Here is a 19,341-nt window from a genome sequence, read left to right as displayed (position 1 = left end):
CTTTTCCTACCTGATAAGGCTGAAAGAAGAGAGTTGGAGATGAAGCAGCCAACACACATGGGTAGCCAGCAACCCCTGATGGAAATGCAATTCTATATATGCATCATCATTTTCAAAACCTTGATGTGAATAATTGGTCTACTGGTAGCTGTCAGATCAAAGATAGCAGGCTGTAATAGAAAAATAATGTTTCATGATCTCTGAATGATTAAACCTGAGGTCACAGAAACACATTTTTACACCAACTCCAGTTTTCCAGTAGAGTGGTTCCCACATTAATCATCTAGCCATTTAGGTAGCTTATCTTTTAAGTGGGACATAATTAGAGATTCTTTCTATAACTACTAAATTAGATTCCTTTCTTCTTAAAAGTCTGGACAAAGGGATGTAGCAAGTAAAGTTTCTAAGCAAATACTTTAAAGGCTTTAAAAATAAAGGGACAAGATCAGTCCCAAAACTAGTGTAGTGATTGGGTTAAATGGCTACTATTTTTAAGAAACATCCAGGGAGTCCTCAGGGAGGAGTTCAAAAAAGTCAAGATGGAGGCCACACCATGAGATCAAAGCCCCACCCTTTTTTCTGAGTGCTCCGCATGCCTTGTTCTCCTTTTTGTAGTTGTATTAAGCAATTAGAAAGAAACATATATCCCAATCGCGCTGTTCCTTTTCAGGATGAGCAAGGTTATGTAAAGTGCAGAAATGGATTGACCAATAGTGAAGCAAAGAAATTAAAGGCCTGAGATAAGAATAGAAAAAGAAACATAGATTTATGTCAACATATTATACACTAGTTTATATCAACTCCCATATATTTCCATAGCTATCTTTTTTTCAGGATGAAATGTAGGGAAAATAATCTACATCACCAAAGAAAAAAAGAAATACTGATTATATAGTGAAAATAAACCTAAATGTATTACAGTGAATAAACATGACAAAAAGAAAAAACAGAAAAAATCCATATGCTAACTATAAGCAACTATATAAAATTCTTTCAATTTCTCAGCTTATCATTAAATGTACACCATCTAGCAACATGTCATTTTTTTTTCATTTTTAGAACACAGAGACTTTGCAAAAATAAATAAGAAACTCATATCGTGCATTCATTCCTTTAAAATCAGGAGAGTAAGTTTCTTTCCAGTTATATAAAATTATCCTTTTTGCCTTACCCAAGCTCTTCATGAGATGGCAAATCCATGTTTTAGGAATACATTTCAACATCACACTGAGATCCTTAACTATACTTCTTCCCCAAATGGTATTAACACATGTAGTGATTTGAAGCGCAAATTACAAATTTGATATGCAGCTTTACATCTCCATCGCTGGTGAAGTAAGTGATGCTGTGGCCACCCTTTCGCGGTGTCTGGAGGCTGTAAGGGTCTGGATGGGGAGCAACAGGGTTTGACTGAACCCTGGTAAGATGGAGTGGCTGTGGGTTAATGGCTCCTCTGCATCCGGGATTTTGTCATCTTTGGTGCTGGATGGGGTGGCACTGCCCCAGACAGACCCAGTGCATAATCTGTGGGTCCTCCTAGACTCACAGCTCCTGCTTGAAGAGCAGGTGGCAGCCGTGGCAAGGAGGGCCTTTGCACAACCGGGTTGTGCATCAGTTACGCCCTTTCCTGGATCGGGATGCCCTTCGAACAGTCACTCATGCCCTTCTTGTCTCCCAGATAGACTACTGCAATGCGCTCTATGTGGGGCTACCCTTGAAGAGTATCCGGAAGCTGCAGCTGGCCCAGAATGCAGCCGCGCGGGCTATTGTTGGTGGCCCAAGGAGGGCCCATATAACACCTCTGCTCCGTGAGCTGCATTGGGTGCCAGTTTGCTTCCGGGTCCAATTCAAGATGTTGGTTATCACCTTTAAAGCCCTACATGGCATGGGGCCAGGTTATCTAAGGGACTGCCTCTCCCCTATGACTTCAACCCATCCCACCCGATCACACAGAGAGGGCATGCTTCGGACCCCTCAGTGAAAGAACTTCGACTGGCGGGGTCCAGAAGGCGGGCCTTCTCTGCGGTAGCCCCTGCTCTTTGGAACATCTTGCCCCCGGAGGTGCATTTATCCCCCACATTCCTGCCCTTCCATAAGGCTTTAAAGACCTGGTTCTGCCACCTGGCCTGGGGTGGGGTGGGAATTCCTCAACCATGGGGATGGCTAGCCCCATAGAGGCCTCGTCCTTCAGCCTCAGGTTTTCATCCCCTTGGTCTCTCCTTCTTCTTTTTAGTTATATTAATTTAATTTAAGGTTTTATGTGTTTCTATATTTTATGTTTTAATATTTATTGTGAATTGCCCAGAGTTCCCCCATTGGGGGGAGATGGGCGGTTGAAAAATTTAATAAATAAATAAATAAAATAAACCAGAACAAGATGTTAATAGAACCTTCAAACTTCTTACATCACCAACATAAAAAATTAGATGTCCATCCCCTTTTAAACATTTTTGGGGGACCAATAAGCACAAAATAATATTTTCAGATGAATTCATTTCATTTGTAAATCATAAGAAGTCTATTTTTTTTTAATACTTAGACCCATTGAATTTTCAAATTGGATATTCCAGTTCTTCATTCCACAATTCAAATATATATCTAATGGTGACTTTCATTCCACTTTCTAATGCCTTATAAAATTGAATTGGTTTCCATTCAAGTGCTACATCTCTCAAGGAAACTAAAATTGCAGGTTCCTCAAAGGCTACTAGAGCATCAGACCATACTGTTTAATTAATTCATATTTTGGCTGTATATATTGCCAAGTGTATATTGTAGATAGGTCAAATTCAAGATGCAGTCTCTCAAAAGCCTTAAAAGAGCCATTAGAAATCAATTAATTTACAGTGTTAATCCCTTATTTAATCCAAGCATTCCAATAGCACATCTTCCCCGCTATTTTCAAATGTGGGTTTTCCACAATGTCAGTTTTTCATGTGATTCAAAATCAAAACAAAAGATCAGGGGTTAGTACATCTGGACTCTAAAACTTGCCAAAAATTCAAAAATGTCACACACTTGCTGTCTAAATGGGTCCAAAAGTCTCATACCAAAAATATACACCTCTCCATAACTTTCTTGCCTCTTTCTTTTCGAAAATATCATCTCTGTTCAGTCACTATTTTCTCAGTCTTCCCATTCATTCTTCCTTCATATATTTGTTTTGCAATTTCATCTTCATTCATGCTCCCCTACATGACCCAAACACCTCAAAGTATTTATTCTTTTCTGGCAGGACTCAGTCCACATCCATTCAGCACCCATCCATTCTTACCCTACCTCTTTGTGTCTTACTAGGCACACTTTTAAAATATCCTATACCCAGGGCATTCAACACAGGTTTATGTTTCTCCTGACAAACCTAGCTCTCACATTCACTTTTCTACACAGCCATTTTTGCTTATTTTGAAAAACGTTCATTCCCTACAACAAACCACATACTACCCACAACATTTCTACATCTCCAAATTGCTCTATCCATTTTTCCTTCTTTAGCAAATATCTACTGAGGAACACAAATTTATTTACTTGCTTTAATTATTCACCATTATACATAACTTACAGTTGTTCACCCCAGTTCCTGCTCAGACACAACCACCTTGATTTTTGATATATTAATTCTCAGATCCATACTCCTTGTTGCATCATACAATCTAACATTCACTACCTTTCATGTGGATTGTTAACCAACAAGAAGCCTTTGTCTGCGTACATTCTCTGCAATCATTCACTCACATTCTATTTATTCTCACACAAGCTTTACTTCCATCATATGCTTCTCTTACTACATTCAGCAACCTTCATATCATGCAAAACACTCCTATTCAAGCTTACTCACTTCATCATACACTTTCTCTAAATCAACAGCATTCATGCATTTCTCAATGGGTTGCTGAAGGGCAAAAATCTGGTCCGCACGCCCTCTGCCTTGCATAAAGCCACATTGCACTTTGCAGATTTATTCACCACTCATATGTTATCGATCAGAATTCTGCCAAATGCCTTCCCAAGAACAATTAACTTAATCCCCTTGTAGTTTTTGCATTCACTCCTGCCTTTTCCTTTGTAGAAGGAAAGAGTGACACCATTCTTCCCCTTGTCAGGCACACGTGCAGCCTTCATATATAGGTTAAGCAAGCCCCACCTTAAGCAGATCACATCCATAACTGCACATTTCTCCTTTTCATTCATTATTGTTCTTAAATGCTCTTGCATTTATAGCATTTGCTTCAATTCCACTCTTCTTCCACATATTACTATAATTCCCATGCAAATCTCTAAAATGGTCCTTCCTGCATTCCCTCACTTCACTGTCATCCCTAATCTTTTATCACTATTATTTTTAGTTCTATTCACTCTGCTGAAAGCCACCCCCCACCCCCGATTTAAGAACTGTTCCTCATTCTCTCTGATTACATTCTTTGCAACTCGCTTTTTCTTCCTATAGACATTAAGCAATATGTGACTGTCTTTTAAGTATGTAAGAGCTTGACTCCAAGATGCCCAACTGGACCTTACATTGTTGATCTTTAGCAAGAAGGCAAAAATGGTTTTGTCTTGCCAGACCTCTGGGGCCTAAGTGGTATTGGTAGGGTTGTCTTTTTGTTGGATTTCTTAGCACTCATTTTGCATTTTTATACTTAATTTTGTGTAGTGTTTTTAACTTAAATTATTAGACTGATACCTGAATTCTAGAGGATTAATTGTGTTAATACTAACCCTAACCCATATTTCTGGCAAAAATAGCATATTTTATTTTATATTAGGAAGTACTAAGTCATAATTAAAAGGTGGACAATTAACAACCAATCAAATAAAAAAAATCATTAAGAAATAAAGAACTGTACCCAGTGAAAACCAATTCATCAACAAGCTGGCAGAGAGGAAAGTTCAAGAACTGGAAAACAACAGAGAAACCCTTATTCTGTGTGCCTCTAGTAATGGTGGGACAGAGAGAAAGGCCTCTCCTGGGTAGCTTGGAACCTCAACAGACCTCCATGGAGTAGCACAATCTTTCAAGTTGTGAAAGCCCTGTAGCCCTGAAGGTGCTGATGGCCAGACAGACCTGCAGTTAGTGGTGCTGTTCTCATAAAGAAGTCAGATGCTGCATACGCTCCCTATATTTGGCCCAGGCCAATGATTTTACCATGGCATTCTGGACCAGTTGATGTTCTCAAACAATATTAACTACAACTAATGCAACTGATAGACCTGCTGCATTGAAAGAATATACCCCAAAGTTCATTGGAATGCTAAAGTCACTGGAGAAAACTTTGTTTTAAATGCATACAATTTACAGAAACACTCTAAAAAGTGTTTGCTATCTGTATTTTTACTGTTTAGATATTAATAGCCCTAATATATTTTCTAGGGTGTAATCTTGACCGTAATTCCATAAATACTTTATTTGGAGTTTGCCCTCTTTAATAAAGTGAACTTGAATACAGCAAAATACAGAAGACTGAGCTATTACTGTGTTAAAATACTTTTTAGTGTGAGAAAAGTTATCAACTTAAAACAGGCCTACCTTAATGCTGTGGACCACATTTACATTACAGGGCAGATTTTTCTCTTAGGAAACCAATCTGCTACTGAAGATATCAACTTATATCTGTTGCATCTGTTGCACTGGCAAGACTCCAAGCAGTCACCTCTTCCTGCTCTGATATCACAATCAAGGTCAAAGAGAGCATAGGCAAGAGAAAAGCCTGAGGATTGCTTTGAAATAGCAGTTGCAGATTATGTCAGTACCACTTCCCATTTGAATTGAATATGCCATTACTAAATCAGTGCTTTCAGGCTGGGAACCTTCTAGTGATCTGGGTGATCTGAAGCAGATGGAGGGTGTTTTTCTTCCTTTGTTAAAACCCGCATGGATTTTGTAAGCAAGTAGCTAGGGAGAGGCTAAAGCTGCCTTTCCTGCCCCCACAATGTACAGTGGTTTCAATCAGTCTTGGTGTCCTTTGTGCTCACACCAAACAAAGGGCTACATGTGTTTGTTTCAGGGGGCTTCCTGGTGTCAGAAGAACAAATGCCTTGGAACAAAAGTTCCCCATCTAAGGAAAGGACAGGGATATGTTGAGATTTTATGCAATTGCAAGCCTCAGTTGGTCACAATGTCACTTGCTCACCAGGGGAATTATCTTATATACAGACAAGAAGTCATCGATCCTCAATTGTAGTAGCATAAACATATTACAAAGAGCAAAATTTCTGCTTAGAGAATGGATGCTTACATTTCAGATAGTCCAAAGCAGTGTTTCTCAACCTTAGCAACTTTAAGATATGTGGACTTCAACTCCCAGAATTCTCCTGCCAGCATGCTGGCTGGGGAATTCTGGGAGTTGAAGTCCACACATCTCAAAGTTGCTAAGGCTGAGAAACACTGGTCCAGAGATAATCCAAGAATGGTCAGTTTCCAATCTAAACTTCAGCCAATGAATCCAAAGCCACCTTCAGAGAAGGTCTCAGATAGGCCGGGGGGAGGGAATGCTGCAAATCACTGGTTCCTTTATATAGCCCTTACCACCAGCTTGAATAATTTGATGAATCGTGCTTCTTTCTTTCAACTAGATTTCCTCTGCTCTTTTCATCTTCATATACAGTGCATTGCTGGACTGGGACCTTGCCTAATGCAGGCTCAGGGTCAGCTAGGTCAGCCTGCACTCTGCCTCCTCGAGGGTGTCCTCATCAGCTAATTCCTGGGTGCAGCTGAGCTTCAGTCTGTCCAGCTCTTTAGCTTCTGAATCTCTAACAGTACAATGCAATTCCTCAAGCCAGTCAACAAAGACAAAAGAAGCAGAATGTACAACCCTTTGAGCCAAAGTCTTGCTGGATGGCATGACCTTAATTGTTGCTCTGATTGTAATTATGGTTAATAATATTTATGCACTCTTCATATTTGAGAAGAACATTCCAAAGTGAGTAATAAAATTATGGAAGATACAGAATATGTGAACAGACTTGCGGGGGGAGTATGAAATCGTAGTAAATCTAACTTTTGCTTTCAAAAGAGCTTTAAAAAAACCTCAAACTTTTAAAAAACACATTCCAAGCATAACAAATCATTTCAAGGGGAACGCTTTCATATGATACAGTTTCAACAGTATTGCTAGAGTTGGATCTCTAAGCATAGGTCTAGGGCTCCACAGCCTGAAATCTCCCAGTTAAAATTTCCACTTATTTGAGGGTGGAAAAAAGGGAGCTTAGAGGGAGCTATATGGATGCGTGCAGCAGCTTACCGCTTTCATCAGGATGACATAAGCAGTGTGGTGGCATCACATTGCAAACTCTGCCCATTTATACATGTGTGACATCATGATGCATGTACAAAACAGGCAGAGCTTGAGTTGCAACATCACAATGCTAGTTTTGTGGTGCATCCTCTTCTCCCACCTATGAATGCCACTGGGAAGCTATTGGGGAAAGTGGAAATGAGAGGAATGAGACAGTCAGGAATATGCACAGCGTTTCCTGATTTGTTTTAATAGAACTAATTGAATTTATAATTGAATAAAGTTGATGTAATTATGTTGTGATGATAATGGACCTACACTGAGCCTTCTACAGACCCGGGCCATCTGGATACATTGGACAATAGCAGCAGGAAACGATGCAGTAGTAGCCCTATAACTCTGCAGAGCATCAGGTCTCTGAGGGCTCTTTAGGACAGTAAGACAAGGACTTCAGAAGGAGCAAACACTCTTTCAGCACAGGTGAAGTTTGCTCTGCTGCCTCCAAGTGCTATTAATTATCCCCCCCTCCCCCCAAAAAAGTAGGAAAGCATACAGCAAGAAGGCAAAGAAGAAAAGGTCAAGAACAGTACAAAATGTTGAGGTTTTTCAAAGAATGCTCACTGGTAGTTTCATCTCTTATTCTGAGAATTTAAGTTTGACTGTAAGTGTATAAATCAATTTCCTTTACTTAGGAGACTAGTATATACTCCCATAGCAAAATAGGAATTAAAGATTTACCAGCATCATTGTTGTTCTCAGGAAGTAAATACTGTCTGATGTAATGGAATTTAGATGTAACTTTTATCCTCCTCATTCTGGGGAGATGTGTCTATGATGTATGTATTAATAATCCCTTTCAACTATGCTCCAAGAGCATTGCTATAAATGCTTCTCCAGACACATTAGGAAATAGCACAGCAAATTAACCATCAATAATAAATAATGCAGAATTTATTTCATATGTGCGGAAAGCCCATCTGTAATGTTTGTGCACTCCTATGCTCACTGAAAGTCTTTTTATTGATTCCCTTCCTTCTATTCAGTTAGTACCATGGATGCTATGAGTCAATTGCTCTTTCCTTGAAAAAAGTGTCCATTTGATGTCCAGTATGTGTGTCTATATAGCCAGTTCAGCATCAAGACCTTCCTGCTTAAGATTCATGTCTCATTTAAGTTGTCAGTTCCACTTCCTAGTGCCTGAGTTAAACCCTTTTGGTTTATATGTATTCTTCAACAAATGCATTATTTAAAGCCTTGTAAAGTAATGCTCTAGAATCAGATAAGGCAAATTCTAAATGAGAAAATATTTCATTGAATCTGATCACAAAAAGCTAAGCAATGTCAGGCTTGGTTTGTACTCAGACAAGCAACCCCCAGGGGAATAGCAGAGCAACTCAGCTCAACTCAGCTGAGCAGCTAGAAGAACATCCCAATGGCAAATCTCTTCTAATTGTCGCTTAAGCCTGCATGGGCATATTCATGAAATCATCAAGAGTCAGACTTGTTTCAGAGAACAGTTTATTGTGTATTAAAAGAGAAGGAGGCAATCTTTTTCAGTCAGGGTAGTACTTTGGTTCTTATGAATCTTTTGGGGCCTGTATAAGTGGGCAATAATGGTGGATGGAGACATAAGACATACAGAAGCACACATATTCTCACATGTACATGCCTAAGCAAAGACATCCATGCACACACACATATGCACACACACACATTGTTACTGGTGAGAAGGAACATTGAAATCTTGACTTTCCAGCAGGGAAAAGACATTTTATATGGATTATTAGGCAAAGGAAAAGAGGCTTTCCGCTTTGCCTACCCACAGCAAGGCCACTGGAGGGAAGTCAAGATTAAAACCTCTCCCTGGGTTTCAGCAATCTTGAGGAAAATTCTTTGTGGCTAGTAGCCACGTTTCTGTAAGTCAACTGCAAAAGGAGTTTCTTTGTCCTGTCTTTGCTTAATCCACACCACCAATCTCGTTTACTTTTATTGCATGTAATACTTATTAGCACAACATATTCTTGCCAGTATTTATTCTCTATAATGTGGAAGTCATGGGGATCAATGGCTTGTTCTTCATTTTGTCCCCCTTGTCAGTGATCAATTTTTGGATAGTGGTGTGTGCTTTTGCAAAATGTCTGAATTGGTCATGAAAATATCTCAGCCTAACTCTGGAGTGGCTGTTAATTTCCTTTAAGAAGCCATTGCACAGAATCAAAAAGTTTTAGCAATAGGTATAGAAGTATCATTTTTTGCAGAATGAAGGAAAAATGCTCCTTTCAATACATTTTACAGTAGAAGGATTTCAGCAGACAAAATGAATTCACTGAACAATTATTAAAAATATATTTTCCAGTCTTAGCCTTCTGTGTGCCTGACTGCACATCCAGTACAAACTGTACCTGACAAAGTTACCTTGGGGTGGGGGTGTATCCACCAGCATTCATGCGATACGATCCTCTTCTATTAAACTTACAATAAGATGAGATCATAATTCTTCTGCATGATAGTTAGTATTAGGCTAGTGGCTAAAGAACACTAGGGATGTGCTACAGATGCCTAAGTTATCAGTTTATATTAGGTTCTAAATTTACAAAGGAAATTCTACTTGGCAAGAAGTCTTTATAGAAAGGAAAAGCTTAGAACCCAAGGGCAGAATGACATCAGTGGATCAGACCTGAGAAAACTGGAATCTTCCAGGTGTTTTCAACCTCTGACTCCCATCAACCACAGCCAGCATGGCCAATGATCGAAATTAATGGGAGCTGAAGTCAACAAGCATCTAAAGATCACAAGTTCCCCACCCCTAAAATGTTGTTTATGGCAAGTGGAGTGTCTGGTCGACAGCCACTATGATGATATCACTGCAGTGCTTCACTTAACCAGGTTGAAGCATAAAAGCTTTTTGATAGGAGTGTCCAGATAAGAATAATGAAAAAAACAGATGAGCCTTCCATTACCCATCCTTCCCAGCTCTTATTGATGGAACATAGTTTTCCATGGAGTCCTTGGGGTTCTCTGAGTTTGGATGTTTTCTTGCAAACGTTTCGTTACCCAGCTAGCTGGGTAATGAAACGTTTGCAAGAAAACATCCAAGTTCAGAGAACCCCAAGGACTCCACAGTTCAACCCTGAGCTACACATATTCACTTCTAAATAGTTTTCAGTCAGAAAAAGATATTTCCAGGAAAAAAAAATACTCAGGAAGAACAAATCATTATTGGAGGAAGAAGATATAAACCATAACAAAGAGGCCCACATCACGTAGGACTGGGATATACTGCAAATAATAATTTGTGATTGAAAGATGGGGGTAATGGGAAATATTTTGAAGGAGAATATCCCAAACTTCTCTAATTGTTAGTGTTATCTTCAAAATGAGTAAGTGAGGCCAATTTTTCCTTGGAAATTATCAATTACATCATTTTTTAAATCCATGCTGGAAATTACCATTTTCACCAATGGATTTCTTCTTATTTGCTGAATTGGTCCTGACTTACCACTTTTTTGAGAGAGACCTTTGCACAGATGTTAAGCATCCCTCGAAAGTTAACTTAAGGGAATCCCCTGTCTGAGTTGGGAGTAAGAATTGTCACTCATTTCACACATGCTCCCTTGTGTATAATAAAACTGTGCATAACACTCCATCACCTATGCCAAAGTAAATATGCACAATCCAGAAACATAATCTGTGATTCTAATCAGAAGGAAAATTATATTCCATCCCAAAGTCTTGACTATGGCTCTATTCATAAACCTGGATGGGATTTGAAAATATTTTAGTTTGGGATATTTTGGGTCATGAGTTACATCTTTGCACAATAAGATAGATACAAACTTTTAGCATGCAAAAAGTAGGGAAAGGGAATATTGTGAATAATAATGAAAAGCCAGAATATAAAAGCAATAATAAGTCATAAATAAGTTCAGCATTTAATATCTTGGCCATTGGGGACAGGATGTTTTCTTCTCTCACAATAGAGATGTCCAGCTCTCCCAATAGCCATGTAAAAATTTCTAAAGAAAGACTAGGATAGATAAATTGTGGTCCTCCAAGTATTGTTGAATTCCATGAGCTCCCATCCAGCATGGCCAATGATCTAGGATGGTTGGAGTTTTAATACAGCAATAACTGGAAACCCATGGGCTGCCTACCACAAAATAGACTATCATAATTCCACATATGTTTCTTTGAAAGACTACAGTTATTATATGCCTGCATAGAGAGCTTCAGAAAAAAGATACTTCCCTATTGTTGCCATGAACACTACACCCATGTGCCCATCTAATCAGCAGGAGTTAAATTTGGCTCAAGGGAATCTTTCCTATTACTGCATGAGTCTAGGCACTCATGCAGTAATAATTTTAACAGAGGTATCCTTTAAAAATTGCTCACTAGAGAAATAACCGAGAATGGTGCTAATTTCTTGCAAAATTTGTCTCTGTTATTTCCATGCTCATTTATTGATCTAAGAAGGCATCATCTCAAAGGAGCAGAAATACAACTGTGTATCTAACAGCAGCACTGATAAAACCCTTGCATTACTTCCTCTGGAATGCTCCCTGGAATAAACTTTGTGATGGGGTAAAAGTCTGCTCGTCTAAGTAGTGTATGAATATTGGCCCAATGCTGAAAAGAACCACCAATGAAAGTCTTGATATAAACTGAGCCAACCAGCACCCCTGAAGTTCATTTGGGTTTTGATAGGTAGAAGACAAATCCAATGAAGTCTCCAAGAAGTCAGCAACTAAGTTTTTATGCCCTCATGATGATAGATCAGTTTGATATTATTCTTACACATATATCTAAATCTCTTTGACTTTTCCTTCAAATGTCAATCCTTTCTCATTAGGTTTTCCCAGCATGAAATTCTACTTTCATTAAACAAATGTTCTTTTAGGGAACATGCTGTCGTCTTAACAACCAGCTGAACATTAATCAAGATATCATGATTTTATATAAGTAATGCATGCTATAAGTAAGAGTAAGCCAGGCAGTTGCTCAATATGGAAAATACAGTTAATTCTATATTTTGCAATGCCCCCCTTTTAAGCAAAGCTTTATGTTTAAATACAAATGGGGAGAAAAACACCATCTAAACCAGTCACTTGGAATAAGCTTAAACATTATTTACTTATAGTTACTTATTCCATGTATAGATGTGTACTTATTTAATATTTATATGAAGTATTTCTATGCCAGTTGTCCAAGCAAAAGAAATGTATGGCATTAATATGGTCAGTAATGTAAAAATGCAAAAACTCAATACTTTAAATAAGAATTTAAGTGATATTTACAGTCTTATTATCCTGTGAACTCAGAATTGGTCTCCTTCCTTTTTAATCTAAACCTAGTTTTGGCATGACAAAACAATAATGATGAGTGAGGAAAGCATAGAGGTATCCCCTTTCTTAAGGGAAATATTTATAATTTCAGCTCTTTATGAAATGAAGGATTGGCCTTTTTCTAAATGGCATATGTTTTGAGTTCTCAAAATAAACCTAGGAAAATGTCCAATATAACACAGCACAGAGGAAGTGCTAAAAAGCTGCAAAATTGTTGGAGAGGTAAGACATTTTGCATAGTCTAGTTGGCAAGTCTAATCCATCATCTTCCAGTCACTGTTTATAACCAACAGGACAATCCCTATTTAATGCAGCTGCCCCCTGTTTATTCCTAAGTACCATCTGTTTGCGTTGCCTCTCCACCTCACACGTTCGAAGCTACTGTTTCTCGGAGTGACAAATGAACAATCTACGGTAAAGATAATTCACTGGCGTAAACAAGAGCATAAGATCCAGATGGGCACCCTTAGAAAGAAACAGGAGCTCTGGAATAGAACACCCTGTTTGCAGAATGAATCACCATAACAACAGCAAATTCGTTTCACTGTAGCACAAATGGTTACGGTACTTTTGGCCTTCTGGAGATGTATGATCAGGAAATGAACAGCCAGCAGATGCCATCCTATTGTCCATTTTGGGAAGAGTGAAAAGATGAGAGGCTTCATATCTTGGCTAGAATCTAGGGAAGGAGGGAGAGAGAAATGCTGTATTTTGCTCCAGGAAAACAAACAATAAGAGATGGATCTGCATATTTTCTTCTCTTCATACTGTATATGTGTACACATGCATCCATTATTTCTGGATACTGTAACTCCCTGTTGTATTGAGTTCATGTTAAAATATTGTGCTAAAATCTGAATTAATAAAATGAAATTCAGCTTCATAATTACATTTGGGCTAAACAACACATGTGTAACTCTTAGCTAACTTAAGGTTATTTCAGGCTAGTGTTCTGACTACATAAAGAAGGATTCTAATTTGCCATTACCAAATTCTGATGATGATAAACGGGGCAACTGCAAAAGGTATTTAAAAGAGGTGCGTTGGAAAGCATGGCAGCATGATCAAAGCACCTCTTTCAAAGTGATGAAGAAGCCGTATCCTTGGCTCAGCCTGTGCAGCTGCCTCAAAAGCGCTCCCTGGTTGTTTCTACAGACCAGTGTTTCTCAGCCTTAACAACTTTAAGATATGTGGACTTCTGGGAGTTGAAGTCCACATATCTCAAAGTTGCCAAGGTTGAGAAACACTGCTGCAGACTAACAACCCTTGCACAGGATAAAATCCAGACAACTACCTTTGCTAGAGGGCAGCAAAGATGTAGAAGTCTTTTTTTTTTTTTTTAATCTTGCTGCTATGATTTTGTGGTCAGAAAGAACTTTGCAGTCCAGATCTGATAGCCCTAATCTTTCAGATGTATTGTGTTTAATTTTTCTTTCTTTTGAATCTGAGTTAGTATCATTGACCCAATATAACTGAGTGTTTCTTCTGTTTCTGTAGCCTTTCCTTCATTTACTTTTGTGTTGGCCAAACGGAGCCCTCTTATTTTATCTGTAAGTCAAACAGGTGTACAGAGAAGCATTCGGTTGCCCGAGTCATTGGCTTCCTTTTAGCAAGTTACTGCCATTTACCAATATTTTAGACAATTCTGGCTGGCTTTTAGCCTTCCACTTTCATAACTGATAAATATGCACTTATACACGAAAAAGGGAGTGACCTGTAGCATTTTGAAACCTAACTCTAGTCTTGCTGTGTAATGCGATATCCTTGAACTATATAAAATTGTTATCCAACACACCTATCCTGCTAATTTCAGTTGGATATCCATGTCTATATGATTTCACAAGTCTAATTCAGTTACTTCATTAAGTGATGATGATACTAATGCAGACTCTTAGGCAGTACTTCACTTTAAATAGCAATGTTCCCTTCTGAACATTGCTACTTCAGTCTTAACAATGACACTTCTGAATTTGTAGGACTGATGCAAATCCTGAATGTAAGGGGCTTATTTCTGTATCCACCACCAATGGATCTATTTTGTCCGTCTCTGGTTCCTCAGCATTGCTGGCTGGGAATCATGGGAGTTGACATTCAACAGAGATGGAGGGCACCAAACTAAGGAAGGTGGTTGGTGATTTGCATGGTTGTCTTGCATTCTGAGCATTTCCCAATACTCCTCCCATCTTGTTTCTTTTCCCCAGAAATAATCTGAGAACAGAAACACTGATTGGTGGGAGCAAGAGATGTTTTCTGGAAGCATGTGGAAATGTTTACCTGGAAGCAGGTAAAACTGCAGAAATTTACTTCCAAAGCTGAGAATAGTTAAGGCTCATCTTTCTTTAAAGACTGTTGAAGAAGGGAAAGCCTTCTCTACAGCCCATCATGTCTAAGGGTGGTTTATTGAAGCCTTTACATTAAAGTGTTCCTTTAAATTTTCATTAAAAAATCTCCAAATCGTCATTGGGTGTTCCCTGTCATTACTGCCCCCTTTCAGAGAACTTCTAAGCATTTGCAATAAAGCTGTCTTAGTGGCCAATAGTTCTTGAGGATGTGCTATATCTTGCTGTCATTCCCACAATGTGAGTTCTATTAATAAGATTTCTTAAAAATCCAATAAAAAGATTATTTTCTCTTCAAGAAGACAGAGCACCATCTAGTGGTAATGAAGCTTGTGATAACATAGGATGAGAGAGCAAAATAAGTACCAAATAAAAAACAGGATTTGATCTTTTGGCTTTCAGAAGGTAATAACATTCACTGCCCTATATACATCTAGTTGGCTGCCCTGATAATGAAGTCAAAATAAAGGAAAAAGGCATCTCCTATTGATTTTATGCAGATAAAACCCTACAGACTGATCTGGCTCTCTGTCACCTACTGCTTTCATGGTGGAAACCATAGGAAGCAATTTCCCTTGGACTGTGAGCTCTGGGCAGGTGAGGTCTCAGCCAGACCCACTGAGCCTATGAGAGATCTATGTCTGGTGCCCTGTTCCTTCTCTCTTTTAGTCTGAAATCAGCTACAAATGCAGTCAGATCTTGATAGGAGTAGCAGAGCTGGAGAATTTTTTTTTAAAATACACGTTCCTCCTCACAGTATTTCCAGATTTAAAGTTCCTATGAACCAGGATGCCTGCAAAGGGCAGCCAAAAAAGTCAAGATCGTGGCCACAACTGAACAATCAAAGCCCCACCACTTTTTAATATTTTGTGTAAGGGGCAGGGCTTCAATCCTGCATTTGCCATCTGGACTACCTTGACATACCCTTTGGATGCCCTATTATGAGTCCCTCTCCCAGTACATCACAGGAAAAGTTGGTTACAATCCAGGCCCCTCTCTGTCAGTTGATGGGAGAAGGACATAAAGCTGCTTCGTAATGGTGATTTAAACCTGAAATAAGGAAAACGGTTGACCACCACTCACCCTTAGCACTGCTGCCTCAGTCAACATTGGTATTGACCAAAAGAATACCCCTTGAAAAATCCACTCAGGGAGATCAACTTTATTGGGTTGTGTACAATCACTGTTTACACCCATATCTGCCCCCTTAAGGTAGGATGGGAAGCCTTGTTCAATTTATGGCATTTCCTTATGGATAATCTGTGTGGGGAGCTGCAGGGTATGTGGGGCAGAAGCAAAGTGGGAGTTGGCCAGAGCCAATGGAGGAAACCATTTTCTCTCTGTCGTAACTTCTCGTTCCAAAAATCTCTTCTCTTAAAGGAGAGAAGGAGACAGATTCTTAAATGTATTTCATGTTGGAAAACATAATGGCTACTTGGTACCTTTCTTTAGAAATAGGAAAAGTTGACAAATGAGTACATTCCAGTGAACATTGCAAGAAGAATAAGATGCACTTGGGATATGTGTTGATGGTTCTTTAATTCTGTGATCCATTCCATTACCTGTCTCCTAATGGTGCCAGTAATAATCCAGGACATTGAAGAACACTGAGTTAGCCGGCTAGTCTCCTTTGTGCTCAGACAGTGGTTATTTAATAGCATAATGGCTGCACCACATACGTCCCTAGACTGTAAGAAAGATGAAAAAAATATATTGTTCTTAGGAAGGCCTAGATAGCATGGCTATAAGGAAAAAGCCTAAAACTGGACTGTAATTCAGGAAGGAAATTCAGATTTACAGCTTGGATAAATCTGAAATCCTTTCCTAAATTTGTAGATATTTATAGTTACCCACTAATTCCTGGACATTCAAGAAAGCAATAATCCTCGCTCAGCAATATTTTTTATCCTAAATTCATACAAACTGAATTGAAAAATCAGTTTCATTATTACACGTGTGGAACATTAGTTTCTTTCAGTTGAACTCCACATAATATTAGAAAAAACGTATGTGTACAAAAAGACATGCAGAGCAAAAAACAGAATCAACAGAAGGCTGTCTTTTAGAAGCTTACACAGTTCTTGAAGTCCCATTGCCTGAACCCTGTAGGAAGAATAGATAATATATAATAATATATACACCAAAATACATTTGTGTATATGTGTGTGCGTGCAATAGTCTCTCCTCTTTCTCTCTCTCTCTCTCTCTCTCTCTGTCTCTGTCATTTATGTGCTTGATGCTGCACTTCCTAGCTTGTGTAAGGTGCTAGTGAGGGGATGAGGAACTGGGTTTGGCTGATCAATCACTAGGAGTAAAAGAAACATTGTGAGGATGCTGTAACCTTGATGAAAGCTACTGACTCTAGAGAGGAACTATATTAACCGACAAGTTCAAATGAATTTTGCCAGCTGGCAAAAGGATGCTTTTAGAGTAGTCCACTTGAATTAATAAAACATTTTAATAGCTGCTTCCTTGACAGCAGAAGGTCAACATCTGATCTCTCTAATTAGAAAAAAGTGCTGGTGCATCATTGAGAGACTGACGCCTTGTTTTCCACTATGGAAAAATTTGCCTAGAGATCCTTTGTGAACTGATGTGAGATTGCACTCATCCCCACGCAAAATAATGAATTTTTAAACCAACAAAGTTTGTGATTTTCTGTGATATAGATTTTAAATTTTCACCCAAAAACAATAATTTTATTTGGTAATTATTGTACTAATATTTCATAGTGGTTATCAGTATTTAACTGTCGCAGGAAATTACATTCTATCAGTAGTCAAATTGCAGCCACTTTTTTCTTCTGCATTTGTATGTGTTTCAGTTGGCATACTAACTATGATGGACACCTATCATCTAATGCTTCTTCTTCCCATCTATTGTTTGTGTCATTTTGTGAACATAAAGAAAAATGTTCCAGCTTCCTTAGTAGTTCCTTAATAAATGCCCCTCATTTATTATTCCTGTTCAGAAATATGGATATACTAAAAAAAAAAGTTGGCAAATGAGAGTATGCTAACAAGACTCCATCCTCCCTTGCAGAAACCCCAAGCCTTTGGGGATATGTCTGCTTTAGTTTGATATTTACCCCCAGGCAGTATGTTCTCGACTTTTCTTTGATCACTATAAAGCATAAGCAAAAAAGCACAGAGTATCCCACAGCATAGTTACCCTCAATTTAACAAGACATCCATCAGTTAGATGGGAACAGAGTTACTAAAGAGGAATATCTAAAAATAGTCAGTAGTGATAGCTTACCTAAGGCATTACTGAGCCTTCTGATGATGATGGGCTAAGCTTTGGCTCTATAACCTGGGTCTCACCTTTTACGTGAAGAGGTAAAATATAGTTCTTATTGTATAGGGCATATATAAACTTTGGCTTTGAGAGCTCCCTTTCCTCCTCCTCCTCTCTCTTTTCTCTGTAAAGGATAACAGGAAGGATTCTTCTGAAGCACTGTTCCCATTTCATGTTTTCTGTAAACATGCCTAACAGAGAAAAACTAACACTCCCTCAGTCCAGTCCAGCAAAAAATCAAGAGATCAGCATATCTTTGAAGAAATCTGTATATGTTGCTTGACAACTCAACCATGCAGTGATAGAGCGCTTCCTCATGCTAAGCTGACAAAACAAAATTGTTGACATGCACATTTCATGAAAACTACTTTGTTTTCCCACAGACTACAACTTTTGATTCATGAAAAGGATGTAGAGCTTGTCAAGATCTGATCGTGTTGGCAGCATGAAAAATGAAAATGATGATCCAGATCTGAGAAGCCATGAAAACTAGGTCTTATTAACTCCTGAAATATATATTACTAGCTGTATCTTATTTTCTTATTACAGGATTGTGCTTCTTTACCCTGCTCTACTAGTAAAAAAAAAAGTAGGAGAACATAGATTTAGAACATAAGAGAATCTTATATGAAGATGCAACAATCCAATCTTTAGTTTTAGAAATTAGCCCTGTCCTGGGCAGCTGAACAGTCCTCCAAAGGGCTAGCTATGTGGCTAGTAGCAGGTACAACTGCCTTTCTCAAAGGGCAAGTATCAAGCTCTGATGAAGCACTGATCAAGAAAAGCAAAATTCTCTGAACTGTTGGAGAATTATTTTTCCAACACAGCTTCTCAGTTAGTTAGTTAGCTCCTTATTTTACAGTACTTACAACTCACCCAATTCCAGAGGATTCTGGGTGATGTACCACATCAACCCCCATCCCCCGCAACATAATAATATGCCCAATGGAATGATTTTCCCCCAGAGATCTATGCTGTTCTCACCCTCTTGATTTTTTTGGAAATTGTTGAAAACCTGGTTGTTCTCCCAGGCTTAGTCATTCTTTACATGTGATTCCATTACAAGGAATATGGATGTACTAAATGCAAGGATAGCTTTCCCTAATCTGATATTCCTCAGATGAG

Source organism: Python bivittatus, unplaced genomic scaffold, assembly GCF_059951505.1.
Source record: "Python bivittatus isolate LINGU-HERP-01145 unplaced genomic scaffold, Pbiv_v1 ctg000840_np1212, whole genome shotgun sequence".
Lineage (NCBI taxonomy): Eukaryota > Metazoa > Chordata > Lepidosauria > Squamata > Pythonidae > Python > Python bivittatus.
The sequence above is the reverse complement of the archived record's forward strand: the minus strand, read 5'-3'. Positions refer to the sequence as shown.